Genomic DNA, 19755 nt, shown 5'->3' with positions numbered 1-19755 from the left:
ACACGATTTTTATCGATAAAAGGCCATTTGAATGTAAAGAGGCAGAAGACAGCAAATTTCCCAAACTTTCCCAAGTGGATGGAAGCTAGGCTACTGTAATGAGCACAGCTTAGGCAGTGTGTTAAATGTGTAAGGAATTCAGTGAGAAACTGTGTTATGTAGAAGAAGATAGAAATACATGAGAGACGATGGACTAGACAGAAATGAACTGAGACAGGAAAGAGGAATTGTGGTGTAAAGAACTCCAGAGCCAAAGAGTTATCCCTTAATTTGGCCACAAGATCACCTATAAAAATCTGACCCCTTAAGCCCCACAGTGTGCTTGCATTTATTAAATGGCAATGTGTGTCCAGAGTCAGTGATGGTCCCTCTTAAATGATAATTAATGCAGCAACCTTCAACTTATAAAACCAAGCTCAGCTGGAGCCATAAATTGGGGCAGAGAGGGAATATTGAAAGAACAGGGATAGCTCTGGAACATGGAGACAGTTATATGTACAGTTACTCGACTCCACTAACACTTTCTCAGTGTAATTCATCAAGGAACTTGGCGTATTTACTGGAGTAAAACTGTAGAGTTTATTTAGGCTTTATTTGTGCTTATGGATTCTGGGTGGTTGTTAGCACATTGCTTTGCAGTTGGTAGAGTGTTCCAGGTTGTTGCTACTGGTTAAATGCTTACTTGCTCTAGTCAAAAGTGTCTATTAGACCTTTTCCACTGAAACTGCGATGGTTTTCTTGACAAGCCTGTGCTCTGCTGGTTCAAGGCCAGGTTAATCTGCAGCCCATCATAAACTGGCCATGCTTTTTAATTGACTTGAGAGGCAAACAGTGACGTAATGGGTTACATGGATATGTGGTAGCTTTGTGTGATTACCTCGCCTGTCCATAAACAAACATGGAGCATTACAGTGTTTGTGAACCTGTATTTTCGTACAGCTTTTACTCCTTTTTTATGAGGACATATTGCTTACATGCAGAGAAGTGCAATCTAAGTGAGTAGCTGGTCAGAAATCCTCTTACTGAACAAAACAATGCACAAAATAAGATGAGAACAGTTTAAGGACAGCTAACAAAGTTGTCAAATAGAATTACTTACCGAGATCAGATACAGAGGATACCAGCGATTCAATGTTCATCTCAAGTGTGACTGACTGAATTCAATGCCCCAGTTAGTTAGCTGGACAGTCTGTGTCCGTTTCCAATTGTTGCTCCATCCACTGCCGCTTTTGCTTGTGTCTCTATGCTCACTGCACTCTCTTAAGTTTTCAATTTGTTTGTGATTTGGTCAATCTTCCCATTGAAGCTGGCGTGCATCATTTCTTGCCTTTTGTGCTCTTCGATTTTTTTTTTTTTTGTCCCACTTTGCAACCTCTCTAGTTTATCTTGTATCTCCATAGATGACCGTATCACAAGTAGAGCGCTCATTTCCTCCACTTTCCTGAAAGCTTTTGATGATTTTTGTGCATTTTTTATTGTTATAGAGTGGAAAAAAATACACCTTGCTGCAGATGGTACTGTTATTGTTTGGGAAAACTTTACCTGGTGACGAAACATTATCCAGCCCTCTGCCCCCTGACAGAATTGGTTCCAGCAAGCTTTTGGGTCTGGTGCAGAACCAGCTTTTCCCACACCTGAACAACTTTTTCTGTGGTGTAAATTCTTGAAACATTTTGAGAATTTGCACCAGCCCAGGAACCCTCCACCGAACCATGTTGGTGGAAAAGGGCAATGTAGTATTCTGGTTCCTAGATATGGCTCAGGTCCCCCATTTAAAGTACCTTTTTGCCTATTTTATCACTTACCATGAGTAAATCAACGGTCTAGTCACTTTACAGTACTGGCAGAAATCTCCTCAACAAGCAGCACAATTTGAAGTATCATTAATGTCTGTAGTAGCACAATTGTTGAGGGATAAGTTATCCACCGAGATCAGGAATTTGAACAAACCCATAAAACTTAGTATGAGTTATTGTAATAGTGGCCTTGGTCAACACTACTAATAAAAAGTAATAAACAGAATATTTGCATGTCACATGACCTCAATCTTCCACTTACTCCTTGCTTTATGTTGACAGTTCCTCATTCTTGTTGGGCTAATGGTTACACAATAAGGAAGTAGAACTGCTTTCAAGATCACATTCTAGAGTTTTGTAACTGAAATAATGGATCTTAGCTTGAACATATATGAGAAAATTTACATTCATTGGATGTTGTATCCTTGAATATACAGTAAAGCTTTGGATGAATGTGAATGTATTTTACTGTATTTTAAATCTTTTTGTTTTCCATTTGAATTAATATTGCTCATTTAATTTTTTCCCAAAAGAAAAGCATAGTTTGTAGAAGTTATCTTATTTTGAAACCGTTCTTGGTAATGTTTGTGAATTAAACAAAATATAAGATTCACGCATGTATCATATTAGTTATTTTTAATTTGCATTTTAATTTACAAGTAATCGAGTATTCTTTTTTTGTGGGTTAGAGTTCTCCACTACAGAATGATTCAAAAATACCCATCCCTAGATTGGGGGTGTCCTCTGTCCGACCATGAGCTTTTTGCGAGAGCAGGACATTGTACATGCACATATACAAAGATTGACTTGCAGAAAGACTTCTGATTAGCTAAACAAAGAATCTGACCACGTCCAGTGGACATCTTTTTCACCAGCGTTAAGTAATGTTTGTGTTGTTTTATGTATTCCTTTTAAAGCACCTTTAATGTTAAGCATTTAAGCATAAGTCTTTCAGAACTTAGAGGTTCCAAACATTTTTGAGAGAATCATAAATTCAGTTAGGTGTGTCCAAATTTTACTGGTAGTGTATAAAATAATTAAAACATTATAGGAACTAAGCAAACATTCTTTATAAGATTTTAATAATTTTTTTATTTAATTTGTATATAGTCTGCATTAATATAAATGAGAATATTCCATTCACATTATTCCCTATAATCATATGTTTGTTTATCTACCATGGGGAATGTGAACTCTGTGACTCCCTCTAAAACAGAACTCTCTGTTACACAGCTTCAAGTCAACTGCTCTTTCAACTGTCTTTGCTTTTCTTGCTTTCTTTCCTCCTCCTGCTCTTGAATTTTGTCTTTCTCCTCCTCTTTCTTCTCCAGAGAAATAATGGGGCTTATTGAAGTGAAGTGAAATTGCTCTCACCCTGAGCTAATTTTGTTCTCATGTAAAAAGTATGTTATAAATTATTTACCACTTTGATGAACATGAAATATTCATCTGTCATGAATGTTCCTGCTCACCTTAATTTTGTAATTTTGTCATGCAAGGATTTGTGAGATAATAAGGGAATACTAATAGAAAGACATCCATTGTAGGACTCAAAATTGTACTTCTCTCAGTCTTTAAAAATTAAATTGATGTCTCATTGTCCGGGTATGAACTCTTTTCACATATTCGGGTTTGCAGTGCAGAAGTGGAATCATAAGTTGGTAAACTTGAATGCCGGTTAATGGGAAACCACAACAAATGTACATTTTGCTCACCCGTTTGCTCCAACAGCAAAAAATCTGAAAAGAAATAACAACGATTCCACTTTCATGGCTCTTCAAAGGAAGATCAAAATATATAGCACTGGAGAATGGCAGTAAGAAGAGAGAAATAGGCTACATTTTCTGTCACTCCCTCAGTAGCTGTGTTTGAAGCCTAGTTGCAGCTGTGGTAACTCAATTACTCCAGGGTAATATAACACAAAGTTCAATGCTATAAATGTATACCAAATATTTTTAAAATTGGAAATATAAAAAAGTGTGCTACATTTACGTCATAACACGTCTGTGAAAAGGGTCCATAATATGTTTGGATACATTCCTGATCGATTTCAAAGTTTACTTTTCTGACTGAGAATGAATACGTGCATTAAAGATTATCGGGGCTGCAGGTGGACAGTCCGTGTGGACTACTGATGATGAAATTTGTGTCTTGCATACTGCAGTGATCACCAACGCAGACACCCAAAGTATTCTTATACCTTCAGAGATATTCTCACCTCTTTTGATTGTTTATACTAGTGTAACACTGAAACAGGTATTTCAAAAACCAAAAATGAAATGCTTAAATCTAGAAAGTAGGGTGGCTGATGGCTGATATACTGCCAAAATGCATTAAAAAAATACATTATAACATTAAACAAGATGAACAGTATATAAACATTGCTGAAATCAAATGATGCTGAAAATATTCTATTATACACTCCAAATTCAATAAAAAATATTTGAAAAACAGAAAATGTACATAATACACTGGTTGTACATTTTAGAACTGACAGACGGCCAATAATCATGTCCAGAGAGAATCTGCTAACTTTTTTTCTGAATTTTCTGAACTGATTTTGGGGAGCAGTCTGCAGAATGGATTTAAACATGCAAAATACGTTAACTGTAGCTGAGATTCCTACACTCTTATCGGTAGCTGAAAGCATAATTAAATTAGCCCATTTTTTTGATTGAGCTGCATTATAATTTTGCAGAAATCTGCAGACCTTTCTATGGACTTCTGCAGCTGCAGATTCTTTGTAGGGCTGTCATGTGGCCAAAAAACAGCTGATTAAGCTGTCAAGCCAATATATTTGTCCCTGTTATGCTTTGCTGTGTCAGAGTGTTTTTATGAATATCATAAACCATCACAAATGCTCACAGATCCCATAGCTATGAGAATGCTAAGGTGTTGCTAGAAGGCCTCAGTCATTGGATGGTTGGCATTTTCTTTCACAGACGTCACACATCAAAGACACTCGTCAAAAAGTGAGATAATGACTCATGATAGTACTGGCTTGCTCACACTCCACTGGCTCCTTAAGCATCTCCTTTTTTCTCTGCTTTTCTCTGCAGAGGGTGTTTATGTGCCAAGATACTCCCCTTTCACAGCCCAGCACTTAGATAGAGAGAACAGAGAAAAAGCAGACTGCAGTTTCCCTTTAATCATGTCCAAAACAAAGTAAAGCGAATACACTGAGTGGAAACAAGCAAGATAATTAGGGAGAAGACAAGGAAAAAGAGAGGGAGAAATGTTATATGGAGGACAGTAAGGCTGCAGCTAACGATTATTTTGATAATGGATTAATCTAATGATTATTAGAACAATTATTTGACTATTCGGATATTATTGCAATGATTAATCATTAGCTATTAAATGATTATTCATCTTGTACCCCGACTTAAAAGGTTGTATTAAATGTGCTTACTAACAATAAAGAGGACAAAATCATCCTTTAAAAATACCTCTAAATGACATTCACTGAATTAAAGGGAAAAAATACTTTGTTTAATTCAGTAAAGAAATTCACTGAAAAAAATACTATTGCTATCAAGTGTTTTTGTCTTTAATATTTAATTTAATTTAAATATAAATATAATTTGTAATAATATATTCAACATTTTCAGATAACATTTTTCTTCTGCAGTATAGCTGCTAAAGAAAATCTCGAATGCCCAAGATGAATTTCTCCGTCAGGAGACAATAAAGGCTAATCAATCAATCAATCAATCAATCAAAATGTACATAGTTTTAAAACAGTTTTAGATATTTATATTGGAAAACAAGCCAAAACGAAAACAAATCAAGCAAGTTTTGCTTCAGCGGATCGGCAGCTCCAGCTCCACTTATACCACAAAGAGAGAGCTTCTGTATTTACTTATTATGTATTTTTGCATTATAATTCCATAATACTTTGATCTACATCACCTGAGGCTGTTTGGAACGTTTGAAATGCATCTGGACTGTGAGCTGTGTAATTCCTCCTCTCCTCAGCAAGTCGTGAACTGCAGTGATGCTCTCATGCGTTTAATGTGATCTAGGGCTGGGCGATAAAACGATATCGATATATATCTCGATAAGCTTTTTAGGAATTTTCTATATTTACTGCGTGTCGTTAAAACACAAGCAGTTCGGCTTTCTCAGCCTGCGTTTCCACTGGGGCCGGACGAAAGGCGCTCACAGCGCTAGGAGAGAGCTTGCACCGCACCGCTGCCAATCCTACGATCCACCTTGTGAGCATGACGCTCGGCTTTCATACGAAATGTATTGAAAACGCTCTCAGCTTCGCTAACAACGCGCCAGTGGTAACGTAGGGTCAGACTGGATGAACTTGCTAATGCTAGCTGCCTTGCTAAAGATTAGGTTATGTCAGACGCCAGATTGATTCCATCCGCACCGCAAGACTTCATGACAACGGTTGCGCCCTCTCATCTTCTCTAGTGAAGAGCGCAACAGAACAACAGTGATGTGGACAACAGCTCTGATCTTTCTGAGCTGTAATCTTGAATATTGTTCTCTAGCAAAAAACATGCATAATTTTTGCCCTGTCCTGCTCCACACGCATTGCCTCTTTTCCCTGCATATGTGAAGACATGAAGCGCCGCATGAGTTAACGTGGTTTCAAAGCACCTTTTAGACCATACCGTTTTTCCCTTTTATTTATTTCTGTTCTAATTTTGTGAAAATGAATTAGATGTCTGGAATGGATAAGGAAAGACTCAAATTACTAGTTGGTAGACTAGTCTCTTACTTTAATGAAAATATACAAATGTTTTTAAAACATTTAAAAAAACGTTTTATAAATTTTCTTTCGGGACACCCCTGAACCAGCCCTAGATGACCGTCTACTTTGGTTTGGTTGTAACCGATCCTGCTATCTTGAATTCAGACTCAACATTTTGGTAGTAAGATTAAATGTTTCTCAGGAGCCTGATTGAGTATCTCTGTTTCAAGCCACCATTTTAATGATGTTGAAACTGAGAAACTGCTCAGATTAGGCTTACCTTTCATTAGCCCGAAGACCAATTTGTGTTGACGACAGGTTCTGTCTTCACTGTCCTCTTCATACACATACAGAGAGTGTGAAACAGCCTTGAGAAACTGTCTAAAGTTTAGAGCCCTTAAACTGGCAACAATGTGGCCTTAATGCGTTTAGGTCTGTTTTCTGATGTTGCCTGCATCAGAGATGGCCTGCACATTATACATTTTTGTGATAGATGCTGTTATCTCATTGAGAGATCATGGTTGTATATTTGTACAAAAGAGAATTGTCAATCATGGATTGATTCTGAAACTGAATGGGCCACATGGGTGGTGAGGGAATGCCTTAGGAGTTGTTTTGACTAAAACATTTTCTTGTGTTACAAAAGCTATATGCAGAGCAACGAATTGCACAGAATCCCGATTTCTTGAGACATGTTTTAAGTTCTATTTAACTTGACATGGCAAAAAAGGCGGTGTTCCTGCACGAGATTCTGAAACAACAGTGAGACCCAGTGCAGTGGTCAAATACATCTATCTAGTGAATGTTTACATAGAAAAATAAATGTGAAAAACAGTGCAAATGCACACAAAAACAAGTTTAGAGTGAACGCCACCTTAGAATGAATCATTCTGCTTTTTGCGGCTGTGACTTTGCAATGGCTCCTTTGCATGTGAAATCAGCAATAGTGTTTAGTACCTGCTCACAAGGTTTGGCAAACTATTCCACATATTATCTCTGGTTCATCTGGTGTTTAGAATTTGTAATATCTGTGACCCCTTTTAAAATGTGTGAGCTGAAAAGGACTTTCAAAGAAGGGTTGTATGTAATCTTTCTTCACTTCGCGTTTTAAATTTAGCTGCTTCTACATAGAAGATGATTGTCAATTTCGCTCATGCCTGAAATCATTTTCTCATTGTAAATTAATTTTGGGAGTAGAGATGGTATGATCGCTCTCAGTATTACAGTATGGCCTATGCTCAATGGAGCATGGAGCCATTACCATATAAAAGCCTCTGCTCCATTGACGAATGTGAAGGGAGTTTGAGAATCTCATATGCCCTCCAAGTGAATCCCATGCTGACTAAGATGGTCTTCAGTTCTGTTTGATAGAGGGATTATTTGTGTCCCACAGTGGCTGTGAAGGACGAAGAAAGAGAGGGATGTGACTGGGGACAGTGAGAGACAGAAACAGTCTGCAGTCTCAAGAATGCCATGTGGGAGAGACTGGGGCAGATTTTTGTTTGTGGGTTTCTGCGTGTCTTAAACAGAAATGAGAGCTTGAATTGGAGAATAGAAGGAAACTGATAATCATACAGATGAAGGGTGACAGAAAAAGGATGAGGGATTGAAACGGAGAGCTCTTAATCTTGCTGTAAAAATAATCCCGGTGAAAACCAGTGAAAGCTGGCCGTCCTTAGCTGGTCACCCAGCCTGTTTAGTTAGTTGGTTTTAGAGGGGTTTGGGGCACTTTTTAGGTGGGAGCTGGGAGACTATCTTCATCCAGCTAAGATGAGTAAACAAGCTTTAACTAATTTAAGAAGTTTTTTTTCTCCACTAGGATATATACAAGGAATTTCCCACATCACTTTCTTTTAGAACAGTGATTACAAGTGTTGGGAAAGCTATTGTAGCTACTTGACACTGTAGCTTAAAATGCTTTGAGCTAATCATAATTTAAAGTAGTTAAACTACAATTCAGTTACACTCTTTGAAAAAGTAATTAGCCACACTACAGTTTGAGTTACAAACAAAAACAGCAATGTTTCCTTGAATACTTATTTCGCTACAAAAAAAAAAAAGTTAAAAACTGCATTGGTAACAGTTTTTAAAATTATTGGTTCATCATTTCCCCATTAAAGACAACAGTTCCAAAAGAACATAACAAAGACCTGGTATGCAGAAATTACTGTAACTTTACAGCTCTTCAGCAAGAGCCAGGTCATTCTGGGAGAGTGTGTTTGATTATTGCCTCAGATTATTGCAAAATAGAATGTAAAACAAAAACACAAACATAATTTTTGGCCATTCTACACTACATGTTGGAAAAACAATTTGCTTGTTCCTTTAGAAGATATACACTATTAGCTGAACTAATTGTCATGCTACTGAAAATTAATAAAGTAAGTTTGAAATATTGCTATTGTATTCACCTTATTCTGCCTGCCCCTTTTCTGCATTCTGCTCTTCCGAATTTTGTCATCTAACTTCCTGTTTGTATTAAAGCTACTGAGAAAACTTGGCCAAAATGGATTACATGTGGGAGCACAGAAAGTATTTTTCACCAAGGGTTGATGGGTGAGTTTACAGCACCCCTTTACTACGTGAAAATGCCCATGAGGCATTTTATCTGTCACTCTAAATGTTTGTTTATTCGACATCCGCAAAGGAAAATTGGACCTGGCATATCACATTCAGACTGCTTTAACACACTGTACTTTTTCATAATACAAGCGTTTTAATATTATATGTGTAATTCTGCAAAATGTTTTGGTTTTAGCTTAATAATTTGTGTTAAAATGTGTAGTTGACATGAAATGTAATCTACTCAAATAATCTACTCACCTTAATAATAACATAATAGGTGAATGACACAAAAATATGGCCAGCTAGAGATGTCGCATAGAGATATTTTAAATTACTTTGTATTGTCTCTTGGAGTTTCATGAGCACAGAGGCATGTCAGTACGTCCACAGCGTGAAGGTAGGATCTTGGGCATTTATGAATGAAGTACTCTTGTTTTAAAGTCTCCCCACTCTACTTCCAGTTGGTATGACAATACTCTTTAAAATACTCATGATAACTTTTGACAACTCTGTAACCTGTAAATCCACTTCACTTGCTAATTACACTTTGATATCAACACCATAGATATCTATATAGCGACCGCTAGAACGGAAGTTCCAAGACAGCATTTTCAAGATGGCTGCATGCTAGTTTCTCTGGCGCATAAAGTGAATAGCACTAAAGTTAATGCTGCATCAGAGAATGCTTTGAATCCACTTGATCTTATTCATGAAACATGAGCATAACTAATTGCTGTGTATATTGCTCGCAAAGCATTCAAATCAATGCAACAATTTATGCAAGTTCAGATTTATGAACTTCAAGAGAAGATAAGCAGCTTCCTATGTAGGTTGGCTAGGCCTACCTTTAAGCCTATCCAGCATTGCCCTTTATGGGAGGAAGAACAAACTCCAACTCCCCTTCAGCAGTCTGACAGAGGAAATCATGGTCACCCATGCAAGAGAGGTGCTGCTATGCAGAGACTCTAGCAACACCAAGGTCTCCAGGGAAGGCATTGAGGTGAGGACCGGGAGGAAGTGGAAGGCACAGCAGGCGGTCAACCAGGCTGAAGCACAGTTGAGGCATGCAGACCTGGTGGGATCTGTGGCAGTGGAACGAGCCGGGCTGGTTGGCTTTACCAGACCTTACTCAGTAAAGCCTGGGGGAAAGCAAGGTGTTAGTTGGTGCAGGAGGAGGTGCAAGCAGTAGTGGAGGAAGTTTGCTTGAGTAGGATGGTGGGGATGCTGAAGCAGGGCGCGTGGACAAGATGGGAGCAAACACTGGATTGGAAGATCTCTTCTCAAGCTCCTTGGCATCACAGGGCTGCACAGGAGAAAGGCCATCAAGAACATCATGGATGCAGCGAAGAGGGCATCAAGATGGCTATGGATCAAGCAAGGCGATCCGTGGATGACAAAAGCTTCTTGGACACAGGCTGGGGCATGATCACCCCTGGCTGGGTCGCATGGGCAAGGGATGTTATTACATCACCAATGTCTGATTACATCACTAATGATGTGTCCAGATGCATCTTGAGGTGTATGTCAGAACTATGAACAATTTACGCATAAATTAAATCTCTCTTGTTTCATGGAGACAGTCTGATCTCATGAAATTGACATGACCATGGCAACATGTTGCAAAACAAAATGACAGTACATGCTGAATTACACGTAAAGCTGCAGTTTCTTACTGAAATGTACAGCAGGGGGTGCCAATAACAAGTTAAATGTTTTAGTCAGATGAAATTTGTAAGGTTAATTTTAGATGAATGATTTAATGAGCAAAACAAATGTACTTGCCTAACCTAAAACTTTAGCCTAACCTAACCTATAGTGTCCTTAAATATAAATGTGAGATTAACAACAGACATCCTTACAATAACCAACACCTAAATCAAGCTGATAGTATTTTAAAAGCAAATATTATATGAAAACCAAATATTTCCGAAGCAACTACGTAATTTCGTGATGCTTCTATGGCACTTTAATTTTACTTTTGCTTTCGTTTCGAGTTCAAAGTCCAACACTCCATCAGGTGCAATACCATGCAAGCTAATCACACTGGAATAAGTGTGTACAGTTGAAGTCAGAAGTTTACATACACTTAGGTTGAAGTCATTAAAACTAATTTTTAACCACTCCATAGATTTGCTATTAGCAAACTATAGTTTTGGCAAGTAGTAAAGGACATATACTTTATACATGACACAAGTAACTTTTCCAACAATTGTTTATAGACAGATTTTTTCCACTTGTAATTGACTATATCACAATTCCAGTGGGTCGTAAGTTTAAGTTATCTGTGCCTTTATGCAGCTTGGAAAATTCCAGAAATGTATATCAAGCCTTTAGACAATTAGTAAATCAGTTTCTGATTGGCTAATTGGAGTCAACTGGAAGTGTACCTGTGGATGTATTTTAAGGCCTACCTTCCAACTCAGTGCCTCTTTGCTTGACATCATGTGAAAATCAAAAACTTGTGGACCTCCTCAAGTCAAGTTCATCCTTGGGAGCAATTTCCAAATGCCTGAAGGTACCCTGTTCATCTATACAACAAGTACGCAAGTATAAACACCATGGGACCATGCATCCATCATACCGCTCAGGAATGAGATGCATTCTGTGTCCAAGAGATGAACGTAATTTGGAGTGAAAAGTGCAAATCAATCCCAGAACAACACCAAAGGACCTTGTGAAGATGCTGGAGGAAACAGGTTGACAAGTATCTATATCCACAGTAAAAATGAGCCCTGTATCGACATAACCTGAAAGGCTGCTCAGCAAGGAAGAAACCACTGCTCCAAAACCACCATAATAAAACAGACTACAGTCTGCAAGTGCACATGGGGACAAAATCTTGCTTTTTGGAGAAATGTCCTCTGGTCTGATGAAACAAATATTTAACTGTTTTGCCATAATTATGTTTGGAGGATAAAGGGTAAGGCTTGCAAGCCAAAGAACACCATCCCAACCGTGAAGCATCGGGGTGGCAGCATCATGTTGTCTGGGTGTTTTGCTGCAGGAGGGACTGGTGCACATTACAAAATAGATGGCGTCACGAGGAAAGAAAATTATGGGGATATATTGAAGCAAAATCTCAAGACATTTTTATCCGTTTTGTAGTATTGCCTTGTGAAAGCAAAAGCAAACCCTTTTTTTCTGTTCGAATACCTGTTCTCTGCTCTCGTTTAATTTATTCCACCATATCTTTCACTTACTTCCTGGTCTTTTAAATGACCTTTTTCTGCCAACTTTCCCTTTACTATCAGTATTTGTTTAGCTCCTTCTTTGCTCTCATCCTCTTTCTTGACTACTGCTATAAACAACGCAAACCAAGGAAGTGACGAGTGTGCGTCTCTTCCAATAAATGACTGTACTGTGTATTTAGTTTATGAGGTTGATTCTCAGTCAGGTTGATAAGGGTTGCTGTTAAGCTGCAGGTAAGCTCAGGTAAGCATTGCAGTCTATTTATCCTCTCCTGGCCGTGCATAATTCATGGCGGGATTGACATGCTGTCCTTCACCCCTTATCGCACTCTCCCTTAATGGAAGTGGCACAGTCGGGTTCCATTTTCTCCTTTCTAGAAAATGTGCCCTTTCTCAACCTTACACTTGCGTAAGTAAGAAACTGTATGTACTTTATTCCATTTGGTCTCTGTAGAGAATTACGTAGTAAGGACACGGGAGGCAGGTTGCTCCAAACAAAGGTAACACTCTTTAATTCGTCAACTCAGCACTTTACAGCTTCACAACTTAACACAGATCTTTTCAGCTTCACAATTATACTTGGCTTCACAACAGCTGGGCTTTCCCAGTCTCTGACTCTCTCCCCGTCTGGAGGTTCTGTGGCCGTTTTTATGCCGCTGTCCTCATTCTCACTGAAATTAGAGACAGGTGTTAGACATAATTTAGCTCAGATGCAAGCACCCTTACCGATTTCTCTCCCCGGACGGGCGCTTGACCTTGACCACGCCCCCACTGCCACATACCCCCACCGCCCAACTCAGACCGGGGCGCCATCCGGCCTGCCTACCACTCCCCCCCATTTCTGGAAAGGAAGTCAGCGACAGCCATCTGCACCCCCGGTCTGTGGACCACCTTGAACTTAAAAGGCTGGAGGGCCAGATACCACTGGGTGATCCGGGTGTTAGTATCCTTCGTGCGGTGGAGCCATTGGAGTGGGGCGTGATCCGAGCAGAGAGTGAAGGCCTGCCCCAGCAGGTAGTATCAGAGAGTGAAGACCGCCCACTTGATGGCCAGACACTCCTTCTCCACTGTGCTGTACTTGGTTTCCCTCAAGGAGAGCTTACGGCTGATGTACAGCACCGGGTGCTCTTCTCCCTCCACCACCTGCGAGAGCACGGCTCCCAGCCCTCTGTCTGAAGCTTCCGTAAAAGTGGCCCCCCACAAAGTGTGGCTTTAACCTGCGTGAACACCTGTTGGCACTGCTCCGACCACTGGACCGGCTCTGGAGCACCCTGTTTAGTGAGGTCAGTCAGTGGGATGGTGACGTCTGAATAATTAGGCACAAACCTCCTATAATAGCCAGCCAGCCCCAGGAACTGTGTCGGCGGACACTTCCACCTGAGTGGGAGAGCGGCGGGGCACTGTAGAGGAGGAGGGGGTGGTGTCCACCCCCTCGCACAGGGAACGGGCCATGGTGGTGGAGCTCTGCGCCTCCGCGGGGCAGGAACTGGGGAGAGAGCAGAGTGTGAGGGAAGGGGGAACACACAGGGGTAGAGAGAGAGAGAGAGGAGAAGAGGGCTCGTCCGCCCTTGTGTGCGCTACGTTCTGTGGCCGTTTTAATGCCGCTCTCCCCATGCTCACTGAAATTAGAGACAGGTGTTAGACATAATTTAGCTCAGGTGCAAGCACCCTTACCGCTTTCTCTCCCCGGACGGGTGCTTGACCACGCCCCCGCTGCCACAGTCTCCTCCATTCTTTTGTGTGTCTCTGTCTGATACCATCTCTCAAACTAGAGATGTGTGATTGTACTGTAAGTATGAGTGATTTTAATGGAATATTCTGGAGAAAATACTGCTCTATTTTTACCACCAGATTATCACAGAAAATAATTTAAACTCATCCCTCTGATTGTAAAAATGATTTAAGTGCTTAGAATGGGAGTCTATGGGGCAAGGCATTAAGAAGAATTTATAAGCAGAAATGTAAGGGTTGTATTTGTGTTAAAGCATTTTGAAAAACTTTAAAGCACATTAACTAATCAGAAAAAATGCTTGGTATTTTGATCTGTAAAGATATCTAAATTGTCTTTTTTTAGCAGGGAGACTAGTTTTCTTGGAGGAAGCACTTCTGTATTAACCTTTTCAATGTAATTCCTGTAGGTGGAGTTTACTCCAATAAAAAAATAAAAAACTGTTTTACGGATAGTTACATTAGTCCCCTCCTGGTATCCTTGCGTGGATATCAAGCATTAGTTACAAAAACACTTTCCCCATAGGCTTCCAATGAAGAGCTTTAATTTACACATGTTATTCCTTTGTTTTTACTAACCAAGGGGAAGAAGTAATTTTATGTGGATATTGAGAGCATGCCTCAGACCTTGTCAATAGTTAACCCAAAGTATTCTACATTTAATAATTACATTCTTGACAGTGTCTAATTCTCCCATGTTTTTAGTTTCACTTTTAATTCTGATCTGTGTGTGTGTGTGTATATTCTCAAGTAAAAAGTGAAAATGTGAAAATTGGAGAAGTTAAATAACAAATATGAAATTGCTTGGCACTGATGGAGTTGCAGTTTGCCTCCAGCATACATGCTCAGAATGATCCCTGGATGCTCAGGGCTCAGCTGTTTGCTCCTTGTAAGATATCTTGCTTTATGGTCATGTTGAGAGACTGCAAGCTGCCAGTCAACAAACATAACAGACACCACTGAACATTGACCTGTACTTTAACCTTCCCTTATCTCTCTCTCTCTATCTCTTTTTCTCTCTTGTTGTCTCCCACTCGCCTTAGTTCACATGCAAATGATATCACAGAGGAACAATCACGTCGAATTTTAAACCTATGCATGTTCACATCTTGTTCTACCCCTTTTCTGACTCCTGTTTTCAGAAGCTTTTGATAGTTAATGGGCTCTCTTCAGTAATTACACTTACATGAATTAGCTACTGAAAGAACTCAAAGGTTAATTAACCTTTAAATCAGTTGAGCCATTTTCTGTAATGTTGCCATCTGTATTACTGGGCCCAAGGCAGAGCCAGTGATACTGTAAGGGCAGTTTCACACATGTGACTTGTATGTGTGCTTCTATCTTGCTTTTTTAAACAAACATTACATTTTATTTGTACATTTTGATTTTCATGGTTAAAGTGCTTCAAATATGTTGCAATAATTTCTAAGCCCTGTCTAAACAATGGATTTATTTAAAAAGTAGATAACATTGCAGAAATGGGTTTCAGGCATATGTCATAAAACACACCTTTTCCATTTCATATGAACTCTTAAGCTCTAAGAATCTCATAGCTTATTCTTGGCTTACATTCTCACATTAACTTTGCACATATTAACTTTAATTACCCTTTTACCATTGTTTACCCCTGTATATAGTGTATATAGCACTGATGTGTGCCTTTGTCTTTGTTGTGTATTGAATGTATGCTTCTGTTTCCTCATGGTAGGAGTCTTTTGCATATTAGTGTCATAGTCATTCATTAACTTCATAGTCAAGTTCTTGTCATTCATATCTTGTCTACATTGTCAAGTCCTTTGTTGTTTTGCTTATGGTTTTTGTTAGCTATTTTTGCATCCTCAATTAAATGCTTTTGGGTCTTCAACTTCACACCTCAAGACTCCTAAGCATGTTTGGAGTTTTGAGGTGACAATGAATCACTTTGGTTAGATTCATTGATTCAGGTCTGTCAAATGTAGCTGGCATTATTTTTCCTCAGAAATGACTGAGTATATAAACTCTTATCAGCTCAGTATGAACAGACTGAGAGGATGAACAGAGAGGAAGCACAGTCCTGTCTTTGTGCATCCCTGTAACAGTAATAGGATCTCTTAATGGTGCCAAACGTCACAGTAGAAGAAGAAAAGAGTCTTTTGAGAGTGATACCTTAAGCATCGCTGTCTGAGAGGTGAGTAGGATCACAGGGTCAGGAATTGACCTTGAGAGAGAAACTGGTCAATACATCAGTCCCATTTTCAGTAAGGGTTCCTACAGTCTAGGAAATTCTGGAAATATCATGGAAATTTAAAATTGCCTTAAGTAAGATTTTCCCTGAATGCGGATTGAACACCATACTAAAATACTCTGACATTGTTTTCAGCAGCCCATTTTAGGGGCAGCGCTGCCCTCTTTCTACAGTGTGAAATGCACAACACTACCAGTGTATTTTAAATCCTAAAAGAATGACTCTTGTGAGCCAGCTCTTTTTAATTTTCTACAGCGTGAAACATAAGGCTTTCCAGTCCGATTCCTGAACAAATGACTCTAATGAGCTGAATCTTTTGAGTCTATAGCACGAAACATTTGGTACGTCCAGTATAGTCCTATTCCAGAAAAACTGATTAATGAGCCGATATTTTTTTAATCTACAGGGCAAAACATATGCTGCTTCCGGTATATTCCGATTCCCAAACAAATTTCTCTTATAAGCTGGTTCTTTTTAGTGAATCAAAAACACTGAAACATCAGTCAGAGCAGTTACTGAATTCATCTGATATACTGAAGTTATGAATGTCCAACTCGAAAATAAATAATAAATGTGGAAGTCTCGCAAGCCTGAATTACAACATAAGACCACATAAAACTGTACAAACTCTTTTTGGAACCGTTACTGTTTATTTAATGTAGTACTTCAGCCCTGTGAGACTTCAATCAGGCAGTGCAGTTACTATCTGATTATTCATTTGACAATGTGTAGTTAAAGATACACAAGCTTTATTGTAATAAGTAGAGTTTTATAAAGGAACGAATTAATGAAATATGCTATCAAATTTCTTGATTAAGATTTGTTTTTAAAATATAGTTGGCATCAATTATTGGGTGGCTTTTATGCCTCAAATCTCAAAACACTTCTTTTACACTAATTATATTAAATAAATATCTGATTTGTTATGTCTGCTCTGTAGAAATCTGAAATGATCTTATTTGGCAACAGGCTGCTTAGGGCAGTAAATGCGATAAGAATTGTATTTCTTGTTTCCAAATAATTCTTCCTCAAAAGGATTTAAAGAATCGTTACTGGAATCATTAAGGAACCAGAACTGTTAAGAGGAATAATTAACTGGAATCATTAAATTCCTTACGATTCCCATCCCTATCACAGTGTGATAACAGTCTTATTGAGAGGGAAATCTGCATTGTTGTCCACAAAAAGTTTGTACCACAATCAGGTTATTTTGCCTCAACAGGAATGGACTTGATGATAATGAGAGATGACGAAAAGTTTGTTAATATTTATGTAAACTCCAATGTTTTCTGTCTGAAGAGAAAGTAAAGCCTTGGAGGACACTCAGTTCTGTGTGAACTCTCTAATTTCAAACGTTGCACATTTTGTTGAAATCCCTTGTCCTCTCTTGCCACTCTGGGTGGAATTGTTTCTACAGTCCAGCTTGGGATGGTAATACAGCAGGGTTTTTTAGTAAGTCTCAGGAGAAATATGTAAGTCTGAAGTCAACAGCCTGGAGCTGTTGGGTATTAATAGAGGGGGACATGGGCAATCAACCCTGCTTGAATGACCACTGATCCATTCTTCAAACCCCAGCAGCCAGGAGCATGGGGGTACAATGAGCAGGGCTTAAGTTGAGGGGGGATGCGAGGGGATGCCATCCCAGATTTCTGAAAACACTGGCAAACGGGTGTTTACGTTTACGTTTATGCATTTGGCAGACGCTTTTATCCAAAGCGACTTACAGTGCAATTATTACAGGGACAATCCCCCCAGAGCAACCTGGAGTTAAGTGCCTTGCTCAAGTGCACAATGGTGGTGGCCATGGGGTTCGAACCAGTGACCTTTCTGATTAACAGCCCTGTGCTTTAGCCACTACACCACCACCACTACAGCATAATGTGTCTGAGTTGAGTGATGGGTCGACTTGTCCTTCCTAGTGTTCACGTGAAAGTTATGCCACTGAAGGTAATGCAAGTTTTCAAAAGTTTTGCGCACTTTCAAAAATGGCCAAGAGAACAGTTAAAAATTTTTTTGTCTTTCATTAAAAAGAAGAGAACAGAAGGTAAGATATTGCTATGGAAGTGTTCAGTTACAACATGAACATGTTTTTAATCCCACCAATTTTCAGGGGTTTGCCCATAAATGCTTTTGTGGGTAGCACAACTTTTTTACACCACTGTTTAAGCATCCTTCATAGAAACAGCCCAAACCTCCATTATCTGTGACAGTGGGCGAACGATCTAGAGATAAAACGTTTTTCATGATCATAACAAGGATTCTTTTCACAGAATGAATCATAAAATACAATAACGGAGGGTAACAGGTGCATATTATGGCCATGTGTTCTAAGGGTCAAGTGACCCTCATTTACTCGAATACACCTCTTCAATGATGAGCATATTTTCTATTTCTGAGTTGTCATATTTATATTTTTTCTAAAGTAAAAAATGTCATGTAGTGTCCAGACACATTAAAAAAACAATCCTGAAAAAAGAAAAGTTGGCATGACTAGTTCACAATAATCTTTTATTGTTATATCTTAAATTAAACCGTGAAATAATTGTGTTTATTTTAAAACGCTTTTGTCCACCAAATCAAAGTCATTGGGTGAAATCAACATGGTAGCCATTTCTTTTGTTTATGTTGACCATAAAAACCATTAAACAGAGCGGACACCTTTAGGCCCACAAAACTGAGCATGAAGTTTTAAAAAACATCTGATATTAATTTTGTTCAAGTCATGTGGTGTAACCCTGAGAAAACTTCTTGATATTCTTGACTCATAAAATCATAATTTCTAAAAAATGTTCCCAAACTTTTTGGGAAATGAATGATGTTGTTTTTACTCCCATGTTTTCAAGGTGCAAAGAATGTATTATAATACATTTTATTTGATGGTTACACCACATCACACATCACAAACAATCAGTGGCGTAACACTAAATGTTCTGCACAAGACTAGTTTGGAACTTTGCAAATGGTTTATAAATGTTTTAATTTTAAATTATTTATAAATATATGTATTTTTTTATTTGCACACACAAGCCAAACATATCTAGAATTTCATAATATTCATAGTGTCAAAAACACTTACTATAACGCTTATTAAGATAATAACTGTAAAAAAAAAAAAAGGAGACATGAACAGTGATTGAATTGTAAGAATGATAAACTGACCATTGCTGATGTGATGGATGCAAGCAATTCAAACATTTTGATTTGTACAGTTACAATGATGACATCATATTTGATCAAAATAGCCTGTAACTATGTTTCTTAGTACACCCCTGTTAACAACACGCCGGCTCAACTAACTGACATTCTCAAAGATAGCCTAATAATTAACAATACGGTTTCAAAAGAACCACTTGCACAAACACAAACAGTGCTTAGTGATGCAATCCCTTGTGACTGTGAGGCCTGTTTGCATTCAATTTTTAGAAATGTTATTATGAATACATAATGATGCTTGCATGTGAGCTTTATCTGATTATGTCATTCAGAAGAGCTGTCTCGGGGTAAGCAGGCAGAGACCAGGGAAGATAGATTGTACAGAGGTGAAGA

General features: G+C 38.7%; 1 protein-coding gene across 1 annotated transcript in view; it reads left to right on the top strand.

Moving 5' to 3' along the window:
* LOC127637640 (ATP-binding cassette sub-family A member 2-like) overlaps positions 1 to 19755 on the top strand; it is a 92251-nt gene that overhangs the window by 9037 nt on the left and 63459 nt on the right. The gene's annotated exons all lie outside the window — the stretch shown is intronic.

Source organism: Xyrauchen texanus, chromosome 4, assembly GCF_025860055.1.
Source record: "Xyrauchen texanus isolate HMW12.3.18 chromosome 4, RBS_HiC_50CHRs, whole genome shotgun sequence".
Taxonomy (NCBI): Eukaryota; Metazoa; Chordata; class Actinopteri; order Cypriniformes; family Catostomidae; genus Xyrauchen; species Xyrauchen texanus.
The sequence above is the reverse complement of the archived record's forward strand: the minus strand, read 5'-3'. Positions and strand labels throughout refer to the sequence as shown.